The sequence below is a fragment of the Heterodontus francisci genome, chromosome 24 (assembly GCF_036365525.1).
Source record: "Heterodontus francisci isolate sHetFra1 chromosome 24, sHetFra1.hap1, whole genome shotgun sequence".
NCBI lineage: Eukaryota > Metazoa > Chordata > Chondrichthyes > Heterodontiformes > Heterodontidae > Heterodontus > Heterodontus francisci.
Genome location: NC_090394.1, coordinates 52,721,561 through 52,748,975, shown reverse-complemented (window position 1 = coordinate 52,748,975; position 27,415 = coordinate 52,721,561).

Sequence of the window (27,415 nt, the reverse complement as noted above, 5' to 3'; positions counted from 1 at the left end):
GGGGGTGGTTGTGCAGTCCAGGGGGAGGTGGGTCCCGGCGGTGAACTGTTTCCCGGTGGTGAATTGTTTCCCGGTGAGGGTCGTTCGTGGCCACAAACTGCCCACAAAGGAGGAGCCAACACCCCACAAGCCTGCAGGAAGGGCGACCCCACAAGCCTGCAGGAAGGGCGCCTCGTGTTACAAGGCATCCTCCCCGCACAGTGGAAGCACCCCCCACTGCTGGTAAGATCCTAGTGGCGGCGGGAAGAGGCCCTTAATTGGCCATTAGTAGGCCACATAAGGGCCTCAATTGGCGTCTGGAGATTGCTGGGCGATGGGCCCTCCACCCCCACCCGCCACCCGTTGCAATACTCCATGCCCCCTCCCCCCCCAACACCTCTGGCCCCATCAGAGGGGCCCACACAAAATCCCAGTCATAAGAACAGGAGCAGGCCATTTAGTGTCTCGAGCCTGTTCTACCATTCAATGAGATTGTGGCTGATCTGCAACTTAACCCCATATAGCTACCTTTGCCTCATATCCCTTAATACCTTTGGTTAACAAAAATCTATCAATCTCAGTATTAAAGTTAGCAATTGATCTAGCATCAGTTGCCATTTGCAGAAGAGTTTCAAACTTCTAACACCTTTTGTGTGTAGTAGCATTTCCTAATTTTACTCCTGAAAGGTCTGTCTCTAATTTTTAGACTATGTCCCCTCGTCCTAGATTTCCCAACCAGCAGAAATAGTTTCTCTCCATCTACCCTATCTGTTTCCCTTAATATCTTGTAAACTTTGATCAAATCACCCCTTCATCTTCTAAATTCCAGGGAATACAATCCCATACAATTACAATGTGTAATCTCTCCCTGTCATTTATCTCTTAGAGTCCAAGTATCATTCTGGTAAATCTACGCTGCACTCCCTCCAAGGCCAACATATCCTTCCTAAGATGTGGTGCCCAGATCTACTCGCAATACTCTCTGTGTGATCTAACCAGGGCATGGCTACTACCCACTTGTGTTCTAGTCCTCTAGATATAAAGGCCAGCATTCCATTAGCCTTTTGGATTATTTTCTGTACCTGTTCATGACATTCTCATGCTCTTTGTACCTGGACCCCCAAGTCTCTTTGGTCTTCCACTATTTCTTGCTTTTCACCATTTAGAAAGTACTCTTCTATCCTTTTTAGGTCCAAAGTGGATGACCTGACATTTGCCTACATTGAAATCCATGTGTCACAGTTTTGTCCTTTTATTTGATCTATCAATATCTCTTTGTAATGTTACGCTTCCATCTACAGTGCTTACAATGCTATCTTTGTGTCTTTGGCAAATTTGGATATCTGGCTTTCTATCCAATCATCTAAGTCATTAATAAATAGAAAAGAAGTGTAAGGAAAAGAAAAGGACTTGCATTTATATGGCACCTTTACAGCCAATGAAGTACTTTTGAAGTGTAGTCACTGTTGTAATATAGTGAAAGGTGACAGCTAACATTGTGCACAGAAAGGCTCCAGAAACAACAATGAAATAAATGACCAGGTCTTTTGTTTTTTATTGAGATTGGTTGTGGGATAAATATTGGCCAGGACACTGGGAGAATGCCCTGATCTTCTTTTAATAGTTCCAAAGAATCTTTTACACCTACCTGAGAGGGCAGACAGGCCCTTGCTTTAACATTTCATCCGAAAATGATGCTTCTGTACATTACTTCAGTTCTATTTTGTAATCTGTATTACTTAATTTGTGAGACGATAAACTCAGACTTTGGAAGAAGCCTTTGCTAACCAAATATTGATTGTATATAATAGATTCACTTTAATATCTTTTCCATTAGAATTTCATGTAGACAGATGTAATTTTGTTTTGAACAACAAACAGCCTGTAAAACTGCTCTGCACATCATATTTCCATGCAAGTAAAAGGAATTAAAATGACAACTGTGCATGCAAGATGTGAAAATTTCTACCATTATGCATGCATTAATTCAGATATCTAAAGTGATTTGCATAGAAGAAAGTGCCAGGAGTGAGAGATAGTTTTAAAAACTTCAGTTAAAATAATTAGAAAGACACCTCATCAGCCATATTAAAGTTAATAGGCATGCTTTGTTAATTAAGACACCACTATGAGATACCAACATGTGATAAAATATGTATCAAAGTTTTATTTCAAGTTATTGATTTGCATCAGATTCCTCAAAACTTGTGAATTGATGACTTTAAGATGTGAATTCAATTAACCTCTCAAGGTTACCTTGTAAACATGGTCTTATGCCTCTTTCCACTTTCAAATGCCTCGTAAAAAAGCCTTTTTGACTGCTCCTCAGTATTTCCCTTCCTGTAAACTCCTTCACTTCCACTTCTTCACTTCTCAAGTGTTCTGAGAAGTTCCTCTATCAGAGGAGAGTTATATAAATGCAAATTGTAACGTAGCAACCATTGCAGCTCATCCAATGTAGACAAATAATAAGCAGTCCTTCACTTCAGTAGGGCAACATAAAAGACCCTTTGTTGTTTAACAGATTTATGAGAAGCATGGTAAAACTGAAATTTCCATTGAACTACTATTACTGTGTTCACCATTAATTATTTGTCTAATTGATTTTTCCTGCTATTTGGTAAAAATAAAAAGTTTCCTTCTTGCAGTAATTGTCTTCCTGTCCCACTTGCTAAGTGTTTATCCATCTCTCTTTTTTTGTCTTTCATTTTTTCTCTCTGTGTGGCTCTTGCACATTTTCTCCCATTTTTCTGCACCTGTCTTTTTTCTTCACTCCTATTTTGACATCCTGGGACTCTATAATTTCCACTGTCTCCTCTCTCTCTCTTGTGTATACTTTCCATCGTGTTTGTTTGCAGGTCATGATTGTCCCTTTTACTCTTGACTGAATTTGACATTTTAAAAGTTGTAACATGCAACAAAATGTATTGGTTGAAGGTGGAGATCTGGGCTGGGATATGGGAGACTGTCTGGAAGGTATTGTAACATGCATGACTGAAAAAAAAGTTGGAGATTGCAGCCAGGTTTCAGCTGGGGGGAATGGGTGCTGAGTCTAGCCTGGGGGCAAACTGAAGGTAGATGACAATGTCTGACCTAGGAGGGAGTGGCAGATCCTGAACCAGTGTTGTACCCTGATGTGGTGGTATTCCTATTACTTCATGGTGAACACAGCAATGATCCTGACTGGTACTGTTTTTCTTAGAAACCATTTGAATACATAGGAGCGAGAAACAGTAAGCTTGACCCTGGGTGGGAACAAGACCCTAGACCTGGGTGGTCCACTGATTGCATGGGTGTCAGTGCCCAGAGCTGGACTGCAAGAGAGCAGAACAAGGGCTGAAAGCAGATACTCCAAATTCCTAAAGCAGGACTGAGGAGATAGTGGAAGTGGGTTTGAGAACCAAAGGAGGGCAGCATGGGTGGGAAAACCATCTATAATTGGAGGTCAGAGAAACTTTACAGTTTAGGGAAAAAATAATTTTAAAAAACATTTCCTTTAAAGACTTCTGCTAATTAGTCATAAAAATATTGGAGATGGGGAAATAAAATCTGTTTTGACTTAAAAATCATTCAGTTTGATAATGCAAAATATAAGAATATAAGAAATGTTTTGACTTAAAAATCATTCAGTTCGATAATGCAAAATATAAGAATATAAGAAATAGGAGCAGGAGTCATCCATATGACCCCTCAAGCCTACTCCACCATTCACTGAGATCATGGCTGATCTTTGACCTCAATTCCACTTTCTCACCCAATTCCCACACCCCTTGATTCCCCTAGAATCCAAAAAATTATTGATCTCAGTCTTGGATGTACTCAATAATTGAACATCCACATCCCTCTGGGGTATAGAATTCCAAAGATTCCCAACCTTCTGAGTGAAGAAATTCTTCCTCATCTCAGTCTTAAATTACAAGCTCCTTATTGCCCCTTATCCTGAGACTATGCTGCCTAATCCTAAACTCTCCAGTCAGGGAAAACAACCTCCCAGCATCTACTCTGTCAAGCCCCTTCACCTTAGAAGTTTCAATGAAATCACCTCCTATTCTTCTAAACTCCAAAGAATCTGTTCACTTCCCAGTTGTCAGGGGAAGGCAGTGTGATGCAGGGCAGTTGGAGATGGGTGGTCAAAAGATGAAACGTCCAGGAAAATGTCCAACCAGAGCAGGCAACTCTAGCTGGGTATCATCAGTGTAAATTGGAAAATTGACCATGTGCCTGTGGACAGTCACGCTAAACCCTGTATTAATGTGCCGTGATATTATTTATATTTGTAGAATACTCTTTCAAGGGCCTATATATTTTCTCCTGCTCCTAATTCATATGTTCGTATCTGTAAATGAGGTATTTTGCTGCGCAACATGACTCTAGTCACTGAGACTAGGTTTTAAATGTTCTGGCAATTCAACAGTGGATCAAATGTGACACGCTATACAAAATGCTTGTTTGCCTCAGATTGCAAATGGCTGATGGGTATTGGTAGTACAATCAAGTAGGAACTGTGGAAAGAAAGGCCCCTAGGATTTACAGACAGGTTTATTGATTAGTCTGACACCTGCTGGTATTTGAAGGCTAAATTCAATAAGGAAATACTCTGTGATGAGTTCGAAGAAGATTTGGAATGTCAGCTCCTACCAATCATGCTATGTTGGTGCCAGAAAAAGTAACAGTTGCAGTCACCTTCTCTGATACCAGTACTTTCTTGATTCTGCCATCCCTAAAAAAAAGTATTTGTGCGTCAGTCAGCAATATCTAAAGATATTTCTCAAGTGATCGTTGTTTTTCTAAGGTGAATCCATAGCTCTATCAGAGTACCAATATCCCTTCAATGTGAAGAAAAACACTTTGCCATGGATGCTTTCCTCAGTGTTTTCTGTTTGATCCATAGTAACCATGTTCTCATTTGACAATGCTCATATATAGTGTAGCAGGAGCAACTTCCATTTTGTGAATGCAGAGGTAACTCTTTTGCCAAAAAGATATTATGGATTGAAATTCGAATTGCCCCTAATGGTACCATCATCTATTTATTTATATCAATTTAACAACCTTTAGATCTCAACTCTGTAGGCTAATGAGCTAAGTACCAGGATGTAGTCACGTGACTACAAGCCAGAGTCATTCTGCAATGGTAACAGACAGACGAAGGTTCTGTAAATAGTTTGGTCTGTACTATATCTAATAAGTTAGCTGTTAATAAACCTTGAAATCTTCAACAAACTGGACTTCACGCATCTCAGTTATGTTGCATCAAACAACATGTGAACTGGATGTCCAGGGTGTTGGACAGTGGCAAGTATGTGGAAACTGGTAGGACATATGTTAAGGTAAGTTTATTTTAGCCATATTTTGACCATTCTCTGCATTTTTTTCTCTTCTGGCATTTAGGTTCTAATGAGCATTTCTGCCAATTCTTGCAATTTATTTTTTGGCTTCAGCATCATTCCTGGCACTAGTAAATTTCCCAATGAGAATTGCTTTCAGAGGTGTTTGAAAGAAGAGGAGGACCAACAGAGGGACATCAGATAGGTTAGGCTGCATGAGCAGTGCTGTGCGCCTACGCACCATTACCTGCACAGCTGCATCTGCAGACAGAGATTAGCATACTTCACTTTGGTAGTTGATTAGCGCAGGCGAATGCTCCTATTTCCAAAAGATACTGCAAACCCAGTGGCGCCTTTGGGGTATATGACTGCCTGACCAACTGTAAATCTGTATGCTTCCTTTGCAGCACTTCAATCACAATAGGCCCTGCTTTCAGTAGCACTGCATGAAAAAAGACATCCCAGGGTGACCAATAGACAGCACAGACTGACTGGCCACATCCTCTAAGATACCTCCAGCCATATCTGCATGCCCTGACACATCTACCTTGCAACAATTGTGGGAAACCCCTGATATCTCTCTGTTGGTGCTTTTCTTTCAAACACCTCCAGGTTTAGGTTATCAAAGAGCTAAATACCGACCTGTGCCATCTACTGTAAGAATAACTGTAGCTACAATGAAGTATAGGGCTGGTACATTCAACAACGGTAGAAATCAGTTGCTGCCTGAAATTCAGTTCCACCTCCTTGCAGGTATATTGTTGTGCTGATCTTTAGAAATTATATTACAGAGTGACATGGGCAACCACTCTCCTCACAATTGCCTCTTGCAGTATTAGCTCCACTTCAAGCAGGAGAGTCAGGTATTGGCCTGCTCTATTACTTGGCTGCACACTCATGCCTGCTCCTCGAGTTTCCTCACCCTTCATTTTTGCCTGCCACTTGGTCTCATCCCCCTTTAACCTTAACAAAGGCTGCTAATGGGTTGAGTTGGCTACTGAGTCTTTCCAAAGGCATTGGAATGTTGTCTCCCTGTTACAACACTTCCCTTCAATTGTTCCAACATCTTTCATTTCACTTATGCACAATTTTTCACTCCGACCACTAGTATTTGCCCCCTGCACTTATCGAAATATGCATCCGAACCAAAGCATAATTATTCACTTTAAAAGGTATTTCAAAGCTTATAAAATGAATAATAGACCCTAAATTTCTCCTGGAGTTCTATCACAATCTTGCCATAACTCCAGTGGGGGTCCAACAGAATCCATGGGAAAATAACAGGAACACAGTTGTGCTGGTTCCTCAACATTTCTGGGATTTTTGAGTCAGCCTTGTAAGGAGTGAAACATCTGCCTATTCCTTATAAAACCAATGATATCAGCAGATAGCTCCAGGGATGGAGACTCCCTATGCTGTGAATTCCTGCTACCCCGGTTCAGTCAGAATCCAGCAAAAGGCTGGAGGCCAAGAGAAGTGAGGCTTACCATCCTCCAAATGGACACAATTAGGCTCACCAAATTAAGGTGGAGGACAGGGAAGACAGGAACATTTCTGGAGCTTACACAGTGATGGTGGTTGGGGGAGGGGGGCAGTTGTGGGGGGTTGTGGGAGAGGGTGGCTGGGGATGGTGGTGGTGCTAAGAGGACAGAGTGGGGAATTGGAATGGCTTCCCCCAAAGGTGGGTAACTGCTGGATTTTCTGGCTGCATGAGCCAGCTGGCCGAATCCAAATTAAGTGCTCCCTCACTATCCCACAAACTGTAAAATAACCCATAGATTTTCAGGGCCATAGTCTTTCATACTGGGCAAGGTTGTTAGCATTAAAAATGGAAATGTTTGGCAACTGAGCTGAATCTAGACAGAACAAGACTTGAACAATTTGAAAACATATTTTGCTTATGTTTGGGGTCAGAAGTTGGTTGGAAGAACTAGGACTTAAAAGGTGCCACTGTCTGAATTATGGAAATGACAAGTGCGTGGCAGAGGCATTGAACAGATACTTTGGCCTCGATATTAACTCCTTCACGAAGGGCAAGAAAGGACTGGGGGCTGCTGATTAAAAATTAGAAAAAAAAGAATACATTCCCAACCACTCCCCCACCACCTCACCACTGTGTATGTGCTCATTGCTGTTTTTATGGTAGTGGATATAGAGACATGCAAATGTGTTCTCTCAGATAGATGGCACGCTTCATCAAAATATTTAAACCAGGCTCCCACAGTGCAGTTGGGAACCTGATTTAAACTGAATTGCTGCTGCATCGGTTTCACAGAGCTTGGGAAACCCAGCAGTGAAATGGAGGCAGGAGCTGCCAGCTCAAGAATGCAAATGTCTTTAACAGCAGTGGTTCTTAAAACTTTTTTGGTTGAAGGACCCCTTTTCAAATTGATTAGTAATCATGGAAAATCCATCTGAGGTATAATACTACATAATGCTCATAATACCTGGGCAAACTTATATTTTGGTACCCTATCTTGGAGTTATTTAAAAACTTCATTCTCCTGAACATGGCTAAACTGAGTTGGTGCCTGCCACAAGCCTTGGCAACTGTGGGTCTACTTAACGATCTTCCTGCTGCTCTCAGCACCTCTCCATGAGAATTCCGCTCAAAGGTGAGACAGCCAGCCCGCTCTATGATGCACATCCGATGGCTACACTCACTCCAACCGGTTGCTAGCCTCTCCCTCCAGCCCCAATTTCTAGCTCTCTCTCTCCTCTGATCACCAACCTCCCAAGCCCCGATCCTTCATTTCCTCTCCCCTCCTGATTGCCAGAGATCATCCCAAAGGCCTGGCACTGCTTTTTCTGCCCTGCAAACTTTCAATTTGGCCAGCTGCTGGGCAGGGAATGGATTCAAAAAATATTCATTTTTATTCAGGGGATGTGGGTGTCGCTGGTTAGGCCAGCATTTATTACCCATTCCTAATTGCCCTTGAGAAGGTGGTGGTGATCTGCCTTCTTGAACTGTTGCAGTCCTTGGGGTGTTAAGTACACCCACAGTCCTGTTAGGAAGGGAGTGCCAGGATTTTGACACAGTGACCTTGAAGGAACGACGATATAATTCCAAGTCAGGGTCATGTGTGGCTTGGAGGGGAACCTGCAGGTGGTGGTGTTTGGAAAGTGCTGTCGAAGGGAACTGGCTGAATTGCTGCACTGCATCTTGTAGATGGTACACACTGCTGACACTGTGCATCAGTGGTGAAGGGATTGAATGTTGAAGGTGGTGGATGGGGTGCCAATCAAGTGGGCTGCTTTGTCCTGGGTAGTGTAGAGCTTTTTGAGTGTTGTTGGAGCTGCACCCATCCAGGCAGGTGGAGAGCATTCCATCACACTCCTGACTTGTGCCTTGTAGATGGTGGACAAGGATTGGGAATTCAGGAGGTGAGTTACATGCCACAGAATTCCCAGCCTGTGACCTGCTGTTGTAGCCACAGTATTTATATGGCTACTCCAGTTCAGTTTCTGGTCAATGGCAATCGCCCCGATGTTGATAGTGGGTGATTCAGCAATGGTGATGCCATTGAACATCAAGGGGTGATGGTTAGATTCTCTCTTATTTGAGATGGTCATTGCCTGGCACTTATGTGGCGCAAATATTACTTACCACTTATCAGCCCAAGCCTGTCCAGGTCTTGCTGCATCTGGACACGGGCTGCTTCAGTATCTGCGGAGTCGCGAATGGTACTGAATATAGTGCAATCATCAGCGAACATCCCAGTTCTGACCTTATGATGGAGGGAAGGTCATTGATGAAGCATCTGAAGATGGTTGGGCCGAGGACATTACCCAGAAGAATTCCTGCACTGATGTCCCGGAACACAAACAGAGTGTCAACGAGCAGGTTATTGCTGCACAAGTGCCGCTTGATAGCACTGTCGATGACCCCTTCCATCACTTTGCTGATGATTGAGAGTAGACTGATAGGGCGGTCATTGGCCGGTTTGGAATTGTCCTGTTTTTTGTGGACAGGACATACCTGGGCAATTTTCCACATTGTCAGGTAGATGGCAATGTTGTAGCTGTATTAGAACAGCTTGGCTAGAGGTGTGGCTAGTTCTGGAGCACAAGTCTTCAGTGCTATTGCCAGAATGTCGTCAGGGCACATAGCCTTTGCAGAATCCATTGCCTTCAGCCGTTTCTTGATATCACATGGATTGAGTCGGATTGGCTGAAGACTGGCATCAGTGATCCTGGGGACCTCAGGCGTAGGCTGAAATGGATCATCCACTTGGCATTTCTGACTGAAGATGGTTGCCAATGCTTCAGCCTTGTCTTTTGCACTGATACGCTGAGCTCACCCATCATTGAGGATGGGGATATTTGTGGATTTGGGGATATTTAATTGTCCACCACCATTCAATGACTGAATGTGGCAGGACTGCAAAGCTTAGATCTGATTTGTTGGATGTAGTATCGCTGAGCTCTGTACATTGCGTGCTGCTTCTGCTATTTGGCACGCAAGTAGTTCTGTGTTGTAGCTTCACCAGGCTGATACATCATTTTTTTTAGGTATGCCTGGTTCTGATACTGGTATGCCCTCCTGCACTGTCCATTGAACCAGGGTTATAATGAGGTGCTGCTGTTAAGTTCACAGGACATCCATGTCCCTGGCCTTTCCTTGTTTTTCTCACACTCTATGCTCCCCTGTGCCTTCTCCATATCCCCATAAATATCAGGGCTTTTTTTCAGGTTTCAACTGTGAAATGGTTGGATCTGCTCCTTGTGTAGCAGATAAAACTAAATATGTCATGTTTGACAAACTTGAACCATTTTTATGAAACAGTCACTAGATCAAGTAGATCAGAAAAATGCCATCTGATTGGATTTATAAAATGCTACATGACGGACTTTGTTCTAAAAATTAACTCCCATGGTATCATTGGAGAGATTGAGAGATGGATCATAAATTGTGGGAAAAAATAGTTGTTCTAAGTTTAGGGCTTGTTTATTCTTTTGGGTGCAGTATTGTGAATCGTTCCTAAAAGTGGTTTGAGCATCTTACATTAAGGAGGGTTAGATATTCGACACCTGTGCTGCCTATACTGCAGCATGTCACAGGGATGTAACAATGCAACTACCTTGTAATTGGAACCAGATATTTTTCACGCATTATGGTTCTTCAGTCTCTTCATCAGTGCACCAAGTAAATATTTGGTGGACAAGTACCGATATGAATTGTTAATCCACTTTAGTTCACAGCACACAAATATACAGAGCAGAGGTTATGACTAATTTCAATCAATAAAACTTGCCGTTGCATAAAAATATTAAGTAAGGAACATGCTACATTTTGGGTCAGTGGGTCATCTTGTTTGGCAAACAAATGGGGTAGGATTTTCAGGGCCCGTCAAGATTGGGAATGGAGGCGGACGGGGCCTGAAAATACCAGCACAGTTCGGTATGACGGCTTCCTAACCCTGGTTCCTGACGTCAGTCATTTTGGCTGAGGTGGGTTCAGGAGCAGCAGCAAGAGGCAGGCAGCCAATTCGACTCGTTAAGAGCCTTGTTAAGGGTAGGTAATGGAGGCCAAATGGGATTTTTCCAGTCGGCTTCCAGTTTCCTGACGCGACTGGGGGTGCAGTTCAACTGCTTGGAGGTGGGCACCCAGCGCCAGGCCTGGGTACCAGCACTTCAGGTAGACCTACAGGCCCTCCCTGCCTGCCTGGGTGTGGGTGCAGCCAAAGGCCAACCTGTAGAGGGAACCTCGCTGCCAACCCCACCCCCCCAACCACCACAGTGGTGGCCCGGCTGCTTTATCTATTTTTAAATTTCATTTTTAAAAAGTGGCTGATGGGGCACCTTTATGTTGAAGAAACCCCTCAGTTACTTACCATTCATTGCAAGCTTTGCACGGATTCCATCACAGCATCACATCTTGTACCTCCTCATTACCAAATCATGAAGTTGCATTTCCAATTTGGTGCCAAATGAAGGCCAATGCTTCCTTTCACTCACATAAGTGTTGCATATTTACTTACCAATTCACTATGTCTGCTCCAACAACTTGCATTCTCTTTATTTCATCTTTCACCTTTACAGAAGAATATGTACTGCTGGCAGACCATCTTCAACCAACGCGAAGAGCAGGCCCTCCAAATTATTGGTCTTTAGAGTGTGGGTGAGTGAGAGCAAGGGATTTTGGTAGCTTTGTGACAGCCCAACAGGAAAAGGGTGCAATTCAAATTTTACACTCAATTAATGATGAACAGCTTGTCATATCCTTCACTCCATATTGGCTTTGCCACTGTGAGAGCAGCCATTGGCTTCATACCTGTTGCTAAAATGTTGACTTTTTGTTTGTATAGTAGTTTCTGAATATGAGAATGATGACAGCAGAGAGGACCAGCAAGCAGCCCCATTAGATGAGAACTCATCAAGAATTCCAGTAACCACCAGCACATAAATATCCAGTTTGGAGAAAACAGTATGAGACTGGAGGAAGCATCTGGTCAAGCACAGAACACCAGTAAAGAGGAGCAAGAAGATAAAGAAAGAATCAAGGTCTGAGGAACACCTACTACAGGATCCACAGATCCATACCTTACCAGGGATGCATACAGTGATTAATCAACAGAAGTTGTTCATGCCATTCCTTGAGAATCTTCATAAGTTCCTGCACGGAATGATGGAGAACATGCTGCAATGCTGCTTCAACATTAGTGTACACATATGAGAGAGTTTCTGGAGTTGCAGTGCACATGAAGTGAATAAATCTCAAGGACACAGTGCAGGACTCCCTCTCAATACCCCTAGCCAACCCCAAGGAAACAGAACCCAAATGCTGATGTAATTTTGTTTGTGAACACTGTGTTTGTCATTATTCAGATTTTAGTTCCAGTTGACAGCAGACTTTCATTTCTTGGGATAGCTTTTGACATTGTGCGATAGTGCCGAACAAGCGATAGCAAATCAGCAGCCCGTTTTACATCCCACACAATTTGTTCAATGGAAATTAGAGCCGGGAGCAATGTAAAGTGGCCTGCTCATTCACTATCATCCATTTTACACTATCGTACAAAGTCAAAAACTATCCCCTGATCTACAGAGTCTAGAATAGAGGGCAATGCCAGCATATCTTTTTAAAAAATGTAAAAGGTTAAAAGGGTACTTTGACTGGAATGGACAAGCCCTTACTTTTATGGTGAGTTTAATCCCTATCTATGAGGAAACGTCATGTCATCCAATAAATATGAATGGCGAGTCAGATGGTGATATACCATTTTCAAGAAGCTTTTGGAGGAGCAGGGCCCAGGTATCACCAACAGGAAAACCTTGATGGTGGAGTATTATACAGCTTTCCTTTCAAGTGAACTTTTCACTTCTAGATGCAGCTTAAAATCAGAAAATATTAGTGCAAAAATATTTTGTGTAACCTGAGGTTGTTTTGATCATGGAATCATGCAGGCACAAGGGGCTGACTCTATACATTTAGCAGGCAAACCAGGAGGATACTCAGTCTGAAGGCAGATCGGTAGATCCATGAATATGCGAGGGTAATGATTCTACTGAAACTTTGGAGTTGCTGCCTTTACATTTGGGAATGCTGTCTGCTGTTGGTGGCAAACACTCATGTTAATGGTTTTTGTTGATCTGTTATGTTGGCTACAGCTGCTCCAGTACAATATATGTCATCTCAAACAGAACAGTTGGATACAGATCAGGTTATTTTCACACTTTATACATAACAATTAGGGAAATTCACATTTCATATAGAACAAAGAGAATTTAGCCAAACACAAAATATCACTAAAAACAGAACGAGGAAAAATACTCAGCAGGCCTGGCTTCATCTGTGCAGAAAAAAAAGTCAACATACTAGTCTTAGACCCTTTCCAGCATCCACAGTATTTTGCTTTTTTGACAAATTACCACTGTATGCTGATGGCATCTTACTTTTATAACTGATCCCTACATTTCATTCTCCAACATCATCCAAAAAAAATCAAGGGGTTTAGCCAATTCTCAGGATCCAATCTTAACTATTCCAGGACATCCCCCACATATTTTCAAATCATACCTCTTTGAATGGCCAGGAGTTGCCACAAATAATTACAGGTGCCAGTAGCTCACGAACTTACTACTGTATACAAAAAGAAATCATCCTCCAGTCCACCTGACCAGCATATATACAGACCTGGGCAAATGGAGCAACCTACCCAGATTCCTCCTGGGAAGAGCAACCACAATAAAAATGAATATTGTTCACATACTGGCAATCAGGAACCCAGGCCAACTATTTGGCATGATCTGGCAAGTGTATCTCCAGGTTTTAAGGGTAAAAGGAAACCACAATTATGCCTTAAAGGCTTCCAGTTTTCCAACCATGAAGATGGGATCACTTTATCCAATCTCAAACAATACTACTGGTGGCCCAACTCCAGGCAATTCTGACAATCTAGTCAATCCATACAATCCATAGCTGGACACAAAAACCAAAGCTTTCCAAACAGCTGCTGTCTACGTCCTTCACAGATCCCCAGAGAGGTCTGACAGAACCCTGGAAACACCCCATAGTATTAATATTGCCATCAACCTGGAAAGAAGCGTGTGCCGCTCTGCAAACCCCACAGGCCTATCAGTCATCTCCTCAACATGGCATAGTGTAGAACACCCAAATGTATTCACCATTGGTGGGTTCCAAACCTTGTACAGTAAAGCCAGCACCAGGATGGGACAGTTCACAGAGGCATAGAACTGAATTTTACCAGGACAACTGAGGTCCCACCGCCAGGGCCAAAAGTGGGAGGCAACCCTGCTTAGGCTGCCGGTGGGACCCAGAGAGGCATCTTCCCTAGTGGTCAATTAAGTGGCCACCACCGGGCTGCCGTCCCTATTAAGGACAGTGGTTTGCCCCCAAGAGCTGCTGGCCTAATCAGAAAGCTTGCAGCTCAGCAGACTCAGCAGTACCACCACTAGTGGTGGCCATTGCTTGGGTTACACCTGCAGGATGAGCGAGTATCGATGGCCGTGTGCCCTCCAAAACAGGTAAGTGGTGTCTGGGACAGTGGGACAAGGCAGGAAAACCCTGGCAATCAGGGTGGGGGAATGGGGAGGTCGCTGAGGGCAGGTGGTGCTATTGCCATGGAGTGCCCAGAAAGGAGAGAGCCCCCCAGAGCCTGCTTGGAAGCTGCCAGGTTTCACTGGATGGTGTAATATTACTTGTTCCTTTGCTATTGCAAGATTCACAGGACTACGTCATATCCAAAAAAAATGTAGGGTTTTATTATAACTTAACTGTAACATACATATATAAACAGTTACTGCACGACCCACATGTAAACACATCTCACTCTGTCAGGCTACACCCAAAACTCCCTAGTCATGTGTGACGCGTCATCACTTCCTCCAGTGACCTTCACTTACAGCTCTTAAGGTCATCCCACAACATCCCCTTTTTTCAAAAAATAAAAACATATGTACAATATACAATGATGTTGCAGTTCAGACTAACTATATATGATGAAAACAAAACGTTATTTACAAGTTAGTAAGTATAACACTATCTAAAATGCAGAGGAGGTTTGCTTACTCATCCTCATCCGGTTATCGTAAACCTCTTTCCAGAGCTGAGCTTGTCTTGATGATTCCTCTGAGACGCTGGTGACTCAGAACGCTGGTCAGCATATTCTTCCTGTGTGCTCGTAGCCTCTGAATGTTCATCTTCAGACTTTGTCTTTGAACATGTCTGCATTGCCACAGGATTGTCACATGTAGTGTTGTCATTGGATCATAGGAAACAGGAGCAGGAGTAGGCCATTCGGCCTATCGAAACTGCTCCGCCATTCAAACAGATCATGGCTGATTATCTACCTCTATGCCATTTTTCCCCACAATCCCCATATCCCTTGATGTCATTGGTATCTAGAAATCTATTGATTTCTGTCTTGAACCTGCTTGATGATTGAGCTTCCACAGCTCTTTGGAGTAGAGAATTCCACAGATTCACAATCCTCTGAGTAAAGATATTCCTCCTCATCTCAGTCTTAAATGACCTTCCCCTTATTCTGAGACTGTGTCCCCTGGTTCTAGACTCCACATTTACCCAGTCACGCCCTGTAAGAATTTTGTAAATTTCAATGAGATCACCTCTCATTCTTCAAATCTCTAGAGAATACAAGCCCAATTTCTGCAATCTCTCCTCTTAAGACAATCCAGCCATCCCAGAGATGAACCTCCATTGCACAATACTCCAGGTGCAGTCTCTCACCAAGGCTTTATACAATTGCAGCAAGACTTTTTACTCCTGTACTCAAATCCCCTTGCAGTAAAGGCCAACATATAATTTTCCTTCTGAATTGCTTGCTGCACCTGCATACTAGCTTTTAGTGATTCATGAACAAGGACACACAGGTCTTTTTAGAGATCAACACTTCCCAACCTCCCACCATTTAAGAAATACTCTGCCTTTATGTTTTTTCTAACAAAGTGCATCACTTCACACTTAATCACATTATATTCCATCTGCCATGTTCTTGCCCATTCACTTAGCCTGTCCAAATCACATTGAAGCTTCCTTGCATCCTCCTCACAACTTACATTCCCACCTAGTTTGTGTCATCAGCAAATTTGGAAATATTACAATTGGTCCCTGTATCCAAATCATTTATATAGATTGTGTACAGCTGTGGCCCAAGCACTGATCCTTGTGGTATCCCACTAGTAAAAACCTGCCAACCTCAGATTGACCCATTTATTCCTACTCTCTGCTTTCTGTCTGTTAACCAATTCTCAATCCATTGCAGTATATTACCTCCAATCCCATGTGCTCTAATTTTGTTTACTAACCTCCCGTGTGGGACCCTATCAAAAGCCTTCTGAAAATCCAAATACACCACATCCTCTGGTTTTACTTTATCTATGCTACAAGTAACATCCTCAGAAAACTCCAAAAGGTTTATCAAACATGATTTCCCTTTCACAAATCCATGTTCACTCTGCCCAATCATATCATTATTTTCTAAGTGTCCAGTTATCTCATCCTTTATAATAGATTCTAACATTTTCCCTGCTACCGATGTCAAACCAACAAGTCTGTAGTTCTCCATTTTCTCTCTTGCTCCCTTCTTAAATAGTGGGGTTACATTCGCTACTTTCCAGTCTGCAGGAACCTTCCAGACTCTATAGAATTTTGAAAGATAACCATCAATGCATCCACTATCTCTATAGCCACCCCCTTCAATACTCTGGGATGTAGCTCATCTGGTCCAGGGGATTTATCAACTTTCAATCCAACTAATTTTTTGAGTACTACCTCTTTATTGATACAAATTACTTTCAGTTTCTCATTTTTACAAGTCCCTTGGTTCCCTAGTATTCCTGGGAGATTTTCTATGTCTTCTTCTGTGAAGACAGACACAAAGTAATTGTTTAGTCTCTCCGCCATTTCCTCATTCTCCACCACAAACTCTCCTGTCTCCACTTGTAATGGACCCACATTCGTCTTGCTAATCTTTTCCTTTTCACATATCTAAAGAAGCTTTTACAGTCCGCCTTTATGTTTCTAGCTAGATTGCATTCATTATCTATTTTCCCTTTCTTTATCAGTTTCTTGGCCCCCCCTTTGTTGGACTCTAAATTGCTCCTAATCCTCGGACTTACAACTTTTTCTGGCGACCTTATAAACCACTTCTTTTGACCGAATGCAATCTTTAACTTCTCTTGTTAGCCACGGTTGATTCACCTTTCCTTAGAGAAATGTATATTTGTTGTAAATCATGTAATACTTCTTTAAATATGAGCCATTGCCTGTCTATTGTCAAATCTTTTAGTGTATTTTCCCAATCCACCATGGCCAACTTGCCCCTCATACCTGCACAGTTTCCTTTGTTCAGATTTAAGACCCTAGTTTTGGAATGAACTATATCTCTTTCAAACTTAATGTTGAATTCTATCATATTGTGGGCACTATTTCCTAATGGCTCCTTTACAGTAAGGTTCTTAATTAGCCTTTCCTTTGATCTAAGATCCTCTCTCACTAATGTACTGATCTCGTCCCTTATTAACAGTGCTACCTCACCTCCTTTTCCCCTCTGCCTATCCCTCCTAAATGATGAATATCCCTAAATATTCAGTTCAGTTCCCAGTCTTGGTCACCCTGTAAACACATCTCCGTAATGGCAATTAAATCATACCCATTTACCTCTATTTGTGCCTTCAAATCATCTAACTTGTTGCGAATGCAGCGTGCATTCAGATAGAGTGCCCTTAACTTTGTCTTAACATTATTCTGCATTCCGTTCCTATTTGATGTTTACCTTTGTCTCATCTGCCTTCCAGTTTTGCTTACTTCTTTTCTACTTCCTGTTACCAGTTCTGCTTCCCTCCAATCTGAGCTTCTCTTAGGTTCCCAATTTAGTTTAAACCCCCCAGTAACAATAGCCGATCTCCCTGTGAGGATGTTAGTCCCAGTTCTGCTAAGGTGCAAGCCATCCATCTTGTACTGATCCCACCTACCCCAGAACAGGTTTCTATGCCTCAGAAATCAGATGCCCTCCCTCCTGCACCAATTCTCCAGCCATCATACAGCTCTCTGAGTTGACATCGGTTCCGCCTGAGAATTGCACCATTGGACGTCAGGATCTCGTATGATCTGTGCTTGCATAACCTAGCAACCTCTGTAGGATACCAAGTTCCCAAGGCATGATTGAGGACTCTGACCTTCTGTCCTACTTGCAATTGAGCTAATTCTGGTCCTTCTTCCTGCCATACGATGCCTTCATCTTCCCTTGTTTAGACAAAAGTATATCTTTTACTGTGGAAAACCTAGAGAGATGATGACTGGCAACATCACCAATCATAGGCAATTCCTCTGGCCTCCAGGTACGTGCTGCAATGAATTGAAACCCGAAAAGATTCCTGGTCATGTTGCCTCTTCATGTCGACTCCCAGCCTTATTGTTTTCCTTTACATGGACCGACACGATACACTCGACCTGGATATTTTCTACCATCTCTGGTGTGTGTGACTTTATGTATTGTGACAATATGCAGACTTCGGCGTACTGGAAGTCCTGCGACAGCTAGTCCAGTTGTGTCTACAGTGTAAATCATTTGTGGCAGCCATCCAGAGCTCCCATAGCTGCATTGCAAGGTTATTGTTCCAATGCACTTGATTGGAGAACCATTATAGGCAGTCAGCCTAGGCGTAGTGGGTCATACCATAGATTCCCATTTCTTTAAGTACATGTCCTTCAGTATATGGATGGGCAGAATATTTGCACTTGCTTTGGTGTTGATTTTCACTCTGCTGACCTGATGTACCTGCCTGGGCTTTTGTAGTCTGTTAGCATACCTTTTGTTGCATTTGCCATCCTGTCTTGCAGCCGTTCTCTCTGCATGTGATCTGCCATCATTCCTGTGTGCAGTATCTGAGCTCGGCCTTCTGCACTGCCTTGCCCAATGTCCTTGCATGCCACAAGCTTTGCACAGGTCCTGGTATGCCGGACAACTGTGAATTGGGTGAATCAGGCCACATTTGCCACAAGGCTTAGCAGACTTCCGAGCCTTGATTACCATAGCAATTGTCATAGCTGCCCCCGAGGATTGTGACTGTTGGCGCCCAGCCATGATGACTTCAAATTTCCTTCCATCATTGACTAGTGCATCAATGATGTGCCCCTTCATCTTTTCTAGCAGGTCTTTTTGAAAGGCCTCTAGTGGGGTAGGTGTGATTACTAGCTCTACAATCTGTTCTGACAATTCAATATCTGTGCAGTCGTATTCTTTGTCTCAGCATCTTGCAACAAACTGGTCAATGGGCTCAACTTGCCTTTGCCGGTCGGTTATAAGTTCAAGCCTACGTACTTGGAAATTTACCTTCACCTTGAGTTACTCTTCTGGGGATGTCCATAGTTTGCTCAGGTCCTTCTGATCCTCAGCTGACAATCCTGACATATTGACCTGTTGCAGCCCTCATTGTCCAGTGTGATCTTGATTTTGATAGCTTGTTTCTTTGGTTTACTCACCACTTGATTCAGGAAACACAGTTCTATTTATGGTCGAAACAGTTTAAATTCAGATGCTATGTCTGGCGCCTTCCAATCTATAACTGGATATCTGAAAGCCATTATCTTAATGATCCTGCTTTTTAATAAGTATATGACTTTTTACAGGTTTTCATTTTCACAGGCCTGCTTTTTTTCTTGTTCAGACGGAATCATTTTCTGCAGGCCTGCTTCTTTAAGAGTGAGACTACATTTTTTTTAAACAGAGAGAGCAGTTCTTTGTTTACTTAGATTGGTTTGTTTATTTTCTTTCTCAGGCTTCTCTCTCTGCAGCTTGCAGTACTGGCAGCTGTCACAGCCAGCCTTTTGCTTTGTGCTGGATCTCCAATGGCGCAGTTCTATCCCCATTGCCGTTCAAGTTTATTTCCCTCTAGTGCCTATCTGGTTTCCTTTTGAAATCATTAATTGTCTCCGCTTCCATCACCTTTGTAAACTGTGGCGTGGAGTCAACTCCCCCTTGGCCCCTTTATTCCCTTCACCCACTTGATCCTCGCCGTCACGTGGGACTAAGTCCTCTTAATTCAGGCTCAGGCTGGGTGTTTGGGATATCGGGGTTACAGAAGAGCCACCCTCCACCTAATCTACCGGCTACAGTTAATGGCTTAGTACAAAGAGGAGGAAACTCAGTCCTTTCTTTAACTATCAATTTACTTTATTCACATTGTTGTACAATGTAGGAATAAGGCTTATACACTTGGTTAGACAAAAGCATGCAACTCAAACTGGGTTATACAGTTAATAACAAAGCTAGCTAGAATTGATAAGCACACCCACTAGGTTCCTCTGACCTTTCCCTGACCTAGTCACAGAAAACAAAGGATAATACCCAAAAAAGGGGAGAGCTGATGCTGGCCAGGCGTTCCGTTCTCTCTCTCTTTTACGTCGTCGCCATGTTGCTCACGCAGGGTCTTCCACTTCCGCAATGGTTGGTCTCCGGAGTTTTTCGCTGGCTCTATGCCTGAGATTCTCCATACTTATTCTCTTCCTTATCTCTTCGAGCTGTGCTGTTTCTTTCCAGTTGGTTTAGGCCTGCTCACCTCGTTTGTATCTTCTCCTTATTGGCCCAGGCCCAAAGACCCCGGTATCACACCATGTCCAAATAAGGCTCAATTCCTGTGATCTCTCCCTTGTCTGTCACATAAATTAATTAGTTCAAACTGGTTTTTACCAGCACATGCCAGTGTCTGAGCTCAGGTTACTTTAGTTCATGAACTATCCAGCAGTTTGTAACAGATTCTGTATTTCTTGCAGCCCCTGGCCAACACTTTTGTCGGTAGTGAGTTCCAGGTCATTACTACTCGCTGCGTAAAAAAAGGTTCCTCCTCACATTCTCCCTGCATCTCTTTCCTGAAGCCTGAAATCTCTGACCCTTCATCCTCGTATCATCAGCTAATGGAAACATTTCTTTATCTATCTTATCTACACCTGTCATAATCTTTTACACCTCTATGAAATCTCCCCACTCTCTCAATATGTGCTACTTGTGCACATGGACCCCAAGGTCCCTCTGTTCCTGCATACTCTTTAGAACTGTGCAATTAAGTATATATTGCCTCTCCCTATGCCTTCTGCCAAAACCATCACCTCGCACTTCTTTGTATTAAATTTCATCTGCCACTTGTCTGCCCATTCTGCTAGCCTATCTATGTCCCATTGCATTCGATTTGTATCATCCTCACTGTTTGTCACAAGAAGTTTGGTATAATTGGCAAATTTTGAAATTTGACTCTGTATTCCAATATCCAAATCATTTCTATAAGCAGTGGTTCGAGCACCGAGCCATCCTCCATTCTGAAAAACAACCATTTACCAAGAGTTGCTGTTTTCTGTCCTTAAGCTTTTTTTAAAATCCAAGCTGACACTGACTCTCCTATTCCATGAGCCTCAGTTTTATTAACCAACCTTTTATGTGGCGCTTTGTCAAATGCTTTCTTAAAATCCATTTGGACCAGATCCATTGCGTCATCAACTTTCTCTGTTACTTCATCAAAAAATTCACTTAGATTAATCAAGTATGATCTGCCTTTTACAAATTCATGCTGGCTGTCCTTAATTAACACAAACTTCTCCAAATACCTGTTGATTTTTTTCCCTGATTCTTGTTTCTAAAACCTTACTCACCACTGATGTTAAACTAACTTGTCTGTAGTTATTAGAAATGTCTTTACCCTTGTTCTTGAATAAAGGTATCACCTTTGACAATTTCCAATCCTCTGGCACCTTCCCTGTATCTAGTGAAGTTTGGAAGATTATGGCTTCCACTAACTCCACTCACACTTCCTTTAGCAAACTGTACTGCAAGGCATCCAGACCAGGTGACCTATCTACTCTAAGCATTGCCAGCCTTTCCAGTACATCCTGCCCATCAATTTTCACCCCATTTATTACCTCTACTATCTCTGTTTCTACCTATATTTTATCCTCTTCCTTAGTAAACACCGATACAAAGTACTCAGTCAGTATTCTAGCCTTGCCCTACGTCTCTAAGCATGTATCAGCCTCTTTGTCCCTAATAGGCCTACCCAACCTCTTACTACCCATGTACTATTTAAATGCCAGTAGAAGATTTTTGGTCTCCTTTTTATGTAACTGCCATTCTATTCCCATATTCTCTTTTTGGCAGTCTTATTTTCTTTAACAGAGCCATTATTTCTTTTCAATAGCTGACAGACAAAATGTAGTGCTTTCACCCTCCACCGACAATCCCCACCACCCCTGCACCACCCCCCGCCTCCCAGTCAGTACCTTTATTTACAAATTAAACATTTTCTTCAAGGCCTAGCCATACTGTAATAGTTACAACATGGGAAGGCCACCCAGAACTGTACCTTCTTTCTGTAACAGAGCCCCACACAAATACATCTATCGATCCATCTTTTCTTTCAGTTCCAAAAGTAACACAGATAAGCTGAAGGAGGCCGAGAAATGAGATTTCTGCCATGAGATAGCACAGTGAAAATGGGGACAGGCATGAAGGCAAAATCACAACTACCACTGGTAGCAGATTATCAGAGATTTAAGGTTCTGTATTGCATGCCACAAGCATTTCATAAATTCAACATCTCGCTGGCAGATATCTGCTGCAAGGGTTGCAGTCAGAAATGAAGAATCATAGAATGTTTATGGCACAGAAAGAGGCCACTTGATATGTGCTGGAAATGTGACTCTGGTGGGACTCAAACCCACAACCTTTGCATACCTTATCAATGATTAGCTAGAAGTCCAACACGCTATCCATTGTGCCACAGCATCACACAAAACAGCTTCAAATATACTGGTCATATGCCTGCATTCTGAACATTTGTCCAGGAGATCATAGAGAATTCCTACAGATGTGCGTTTATGGGGCTTCTGCCACACTTCTGCTGAAGTTATGCTGGCAAAGCCGGAGCAACTCTGATGAACTTCCTGGTCCATGGATTCTATTGTTGTGATTCTTCATTTTTGAGTTGCTGATTTCAGCACACGCCATCTGCAGAATAAAAGATTTGGAACAGATATCGCATAAATTAAAAAGGTAGAAAAACAAAACTGAAGCACAGACTGTTAAAAAAGATTTTGCTATGCATCTAAATCCCAAAAACTCAATTTATAGAATACACAAGACAAGAACTTTGCAATAGGTTCTGTTTGTGAGTATAAATGAGCAAGTGAATATTATAAGTCTGCAGGGAATCATAATATCCGCAGTGAAATCTATTAAATTACCAGTGCACTGAATTCCATTAACACAGGATTAAAACATTCCAAACCTGACTCTTACAAAATGGATGTCAACATCCCACTGAGATGAGCTTCTCATTAGCAGCTGAACTCATTCATGACCTTTTTTGATGCTGTTGAAATGATGATTTCTGCATTGTTCGTGGTCAATTAAAAGGGTAAGTCATATTGCGTTTTATTAATTTAATATGGAGCTAGCTTTGGAAAACCAAGGGCTGAATTTTATTGGGATGGCTGAGGTTCTACCACTGGGGCCAAAAGCGGGAGGTGACACCGCTTAGGCCGGTGGTGGAACCCAGAGAGGCATCTTCCCGGCGGTGACCAATTAAGTGGTTGCTGCCGGGCTGCTGTCCCTATTAAGATTGGCGACCCTTGTCCAAGAGCTGCTGGCCCAATCACAGGGCTGGCAGCTCAGCAGACCCAGCAGTGGTGGCTATTGCTGGGCTGCACCTGCAGGATGAGGGCGCATCGATGGTCGTGCGCCCTCAAAGACAGATAAATGTGGTCTGGAGATGTCAGGGCCAGACAGGCAGGCCCCAGCGATTGGGGTTGGGGGGCTGACACTGAGGGCAGGTGGCACTGTTGCCACAAAGGCGACCATTGCCACCAGGGGGCTCTTCCGTGGGCCAAGGAATGCCCACAAATGAGGCCACTCCCAGCCCAAAGCCCACTGGGAGGCCACCAGGTTTCACTGGATGGACTCCCCAGGCAGCGGCAGGCTCCTCTGCTGGAAAAATGCCTGCGGAGGCGGGAAGAGGCCCTTAATTGGCCACTTAAGTGGCTCAGTTGGTCTCCTAGTGGACGACACGTCTGCCAGCTTTCCATTGGTGGCAAAATGGCAAGGTGGCAGTGGGTAGATGTTAGGCACATCCCACCAATGTCTTACCATGCCATTTGCCAGCCTTCTCACCTCCCAGACTGTCGTCAAGGAGCTGGTAAAATTCCAGCCTTAATTTCAACTACTTTTTCTCATATACTAGAATCTTTCTGTTCATCATTATAAAATTTGGGGTTTGTAGCGTTTTTGTGCTTGTCAGAGTGCTGCGGTGTGCATTTTTTTTATCCTTCCAGTTTTGTCATCATGAAGCACTCCTAGGTCTGGTGTAGCACAGCTAATTGCAGAGTTGTGTGTTAGCCTCAGGGGACTACCCTATTGTCCCAAATGAAATCTCCACTTTCCTGAGAGAGATAATCAATTAATAGCAATTTAGGTAGTTTTGTGCAATGAGTTTTTATCGGACACTATGGATATGCAAAGATGTTTCAGTAATCCTATTACTACAAAGATACTCCATATGTGCCTCCAGCAGTGTATCTACTATGCTTTCTCCTTTATGTTTCAGTTTGTTCAGTGCCTTCAGCACTGTACTTATTATGACTTTGTGACTTAAAACTTGTTTTAAACTTGTTCTATTAACTCTGCGTTGCTCCCAATTACAGCCCGTTCTTTTCTTTGTTTGAATTTGGGTGCGCTTTTTCATTGTTCACTGCGGGGCTCCCGACAGCCCTTTAAATTTTAAATAGCACAGTCCTGACTCAGCTGGCTGCTTGCCTGGACTTGGCCAGCTCAAATATACTCACGATTTGTGGAGTAAGTAAGCCTTCTGTTTTCTGTATTACGGGAATTTCTGACTTCTGGTACTGCTATTAAATCTTGTTTGTTGTTTCACCCGTGGTCTTCAAGCTTGTATCTTGTCTTTTAAAGAAAGCAATCACCGCTGTACATCACTGTTGCCATCATGTCATGCGTTTCTTTGTGTTATCTTAAGCAACAAAGTGAGGTTGATTCCAGTTTCCTGAAGATCTCTAGAAGGTTTATTAACAGCTAAAACTAATACAGAGCAAACTACATACAGAATCTTTGTCCAGGGTGTTGCAGTGCAGTGCCTGTGGCTTCTAGTCACAAGAATACTACCTGGTACTTGGCTCATTAGCATACTGAGTTCTTAAAGGGGCATCACTCTTAAAGCGATAATACAACACGAGACAGAATCAGACTGCGCAGAGCTCTGTATAGTAAATAGAAAAATTGAAATATGACAAAAGTGTGACAAACAGCGTTTTGGGGCATTGGACTACATTAAAGGCAGCACATTAATGCAAGTGGTTGTTGAAACTAAGTTGACCCTTTTCCTGGCATAATTTTCACATCATCTGTCACAATTTTTTGTCATATGAGGATGTAAAGGGCTGTTGCTGAAGGTAGTGAGAGAAACCCCTCCCACTGTAAGAGTGATGATGTCATAGTCACATGAGGTTAGGCTAGAGAGAAGGGAGAGCAGCACGAAGGATGCTAGCCTGGGAGGCTTGATGAGAGTGTATGTAGTATTATGTAAATAATAAGCAGTTCTTGGTTCACCTCATCCTGAGTCTGAGACTTTCTCCAGAACATCCCTGTTAAGCTACTAAATATAACAACACACATTTTTCTACCATCCTTCAATTTTTCTATTTATTATACTGAGCTCTGGGTCGGAACTGATTCTGTCCTCCAAGGTGAGCTTCCAAGCTGGGTGGTGGTATAGTTCAAATCTAATCATTATACTTACCTATGATTGGCTAAGTTTATCATGCCAGGGTGAGTGACGCACCCGATGACCATGCACCATGGATGTTGCCAGATAGGTGCAACAATGTCTACTAATATGGTTCATGACATGTTAGCAGGTGCAGTGAATCAAGGTAGTCTGGTTAATAAAAGCAAAATACTGCGGATGCTGGAAATCTGAAACAAAAACAAGAAATGCTGGAATCACTCAGCAGGTCTGGCAGCATCTGTGGAAAAAGAAGCAGAGTTAACGTTTCGGGTCAGTGACCCTTCTTCGGAACTGACAAATATTAGAAAAGTCACAGATTATAAACAAGTGAGGTGGGGGTGGGGCAAGAGATAACAAAGGAGAAGGTGCAGATTGGACCAGGCCACATAGCTGACCAAAAGGTCACGGAGAAAAGGCAAACAATATGTTAATGGTGTGTTGAAAGACAAAGCATTAGTACAGATTAGGTGTGAATACACTGAATATTGAACAGCAGCAAGTGCAAACCTGAAGAAAAACAACCTGAAAAAAACAGGTAGTCTGGTTGTTGATCAACTGGCATCCATCCAAAATATCCTAAAATTCTTATCCCTGCTTCTACCTCTGCAAGTTTTCTCTGCTTTTCCTTTCGGGTTTCTGCATCTGACTTGTATACATACTTCATTTTTGACTGTTTAATTTATTTACTAATTACAGCCTCGGACACTCCAGAATTGTGTTTTTCTACTTCTATAGGTAAACTTCGAGAAACAACAAAGACATGGACTATTCCATAAAACCTTTCTGGTCCATAAATTTAACACTTTAATCTAAGGAGTCTCATTCTTCCAAGTGGTAAATTGTTCTTAGACATTTTAAAAATTTCAAATTTTAAATTTTAATTTTTTTCTTAATTTTTTCCCCTTTTTTCTCTCAATCTAGTCTTTCTTTCCTTCTCTTTATTTCTCTTTCTACACCTGATTTGACTCTAATTTATCCTCCTTTTCAGTTTTCCCTCTGTTTCTTTCTCAATAATTAAATGTTATTGTTTAAGGAGATACACTGTTGGTCCCAGATGTTCCATTGCCCTCACTGCACTGTTATCAGCTCACACTTCTAGCAGGTTACACTGCAATAAATTTTCGAGCAGAGTAATGCAGGATAAAGTCTAATGGCATGTGGCTTGATGCTGTGCTCCAGCATGATCTGCCAATGTTATCGTTCCGATAGTGGTCACAAGCCATGTTCTGGTTACAACATTTGGGTCTTAACTATATCAGAGCCTAGAAATATGCTCCAACCCAACGGAATAGACAGGTAAAAGGCCGAGTATGAATAACTCACTTTGAGTTACTTTTTTTCTTTTACTGTTAAATATTTTGTTCTGCTGTTGTTATCACTGATCAAACTGCCTGTGCGGAGTTTGCAAGTTCTCCCTGTGACCGCGTGGGTTTTCGCCGGGTGCTCCGGTTTCCTCCCACAGCCAAAGACTTGCAGGTTGATAGGTCAATTGGCCATTATAAATTGCCCCAGTATAGGTAGGTGGTAGGGGAATTGAGGGAAGGTGGAGATGTGGTAGGGATATGAGACTAATGTAGGATTAGTATAAATTGGTGGTTGATGGTCAGCACAGACTCGGTGGGCCGAAGGGCCCGTTTCAGTGCTGTATCAATAAAAAAAAATTAGAAAAATTTGTTTATCTTAAAATATGATTCTTAATATTAATGTCTTTCAAGGATGGTATAATTTTACTTTGCACAATATACGATAATTGCAAACGGTATGTATCACTGCTTTTATAACAAAAGAGAACATTTCATCTTGTTTGACATTTGTCTATTATTAAACATAGTGCAGGCATGATT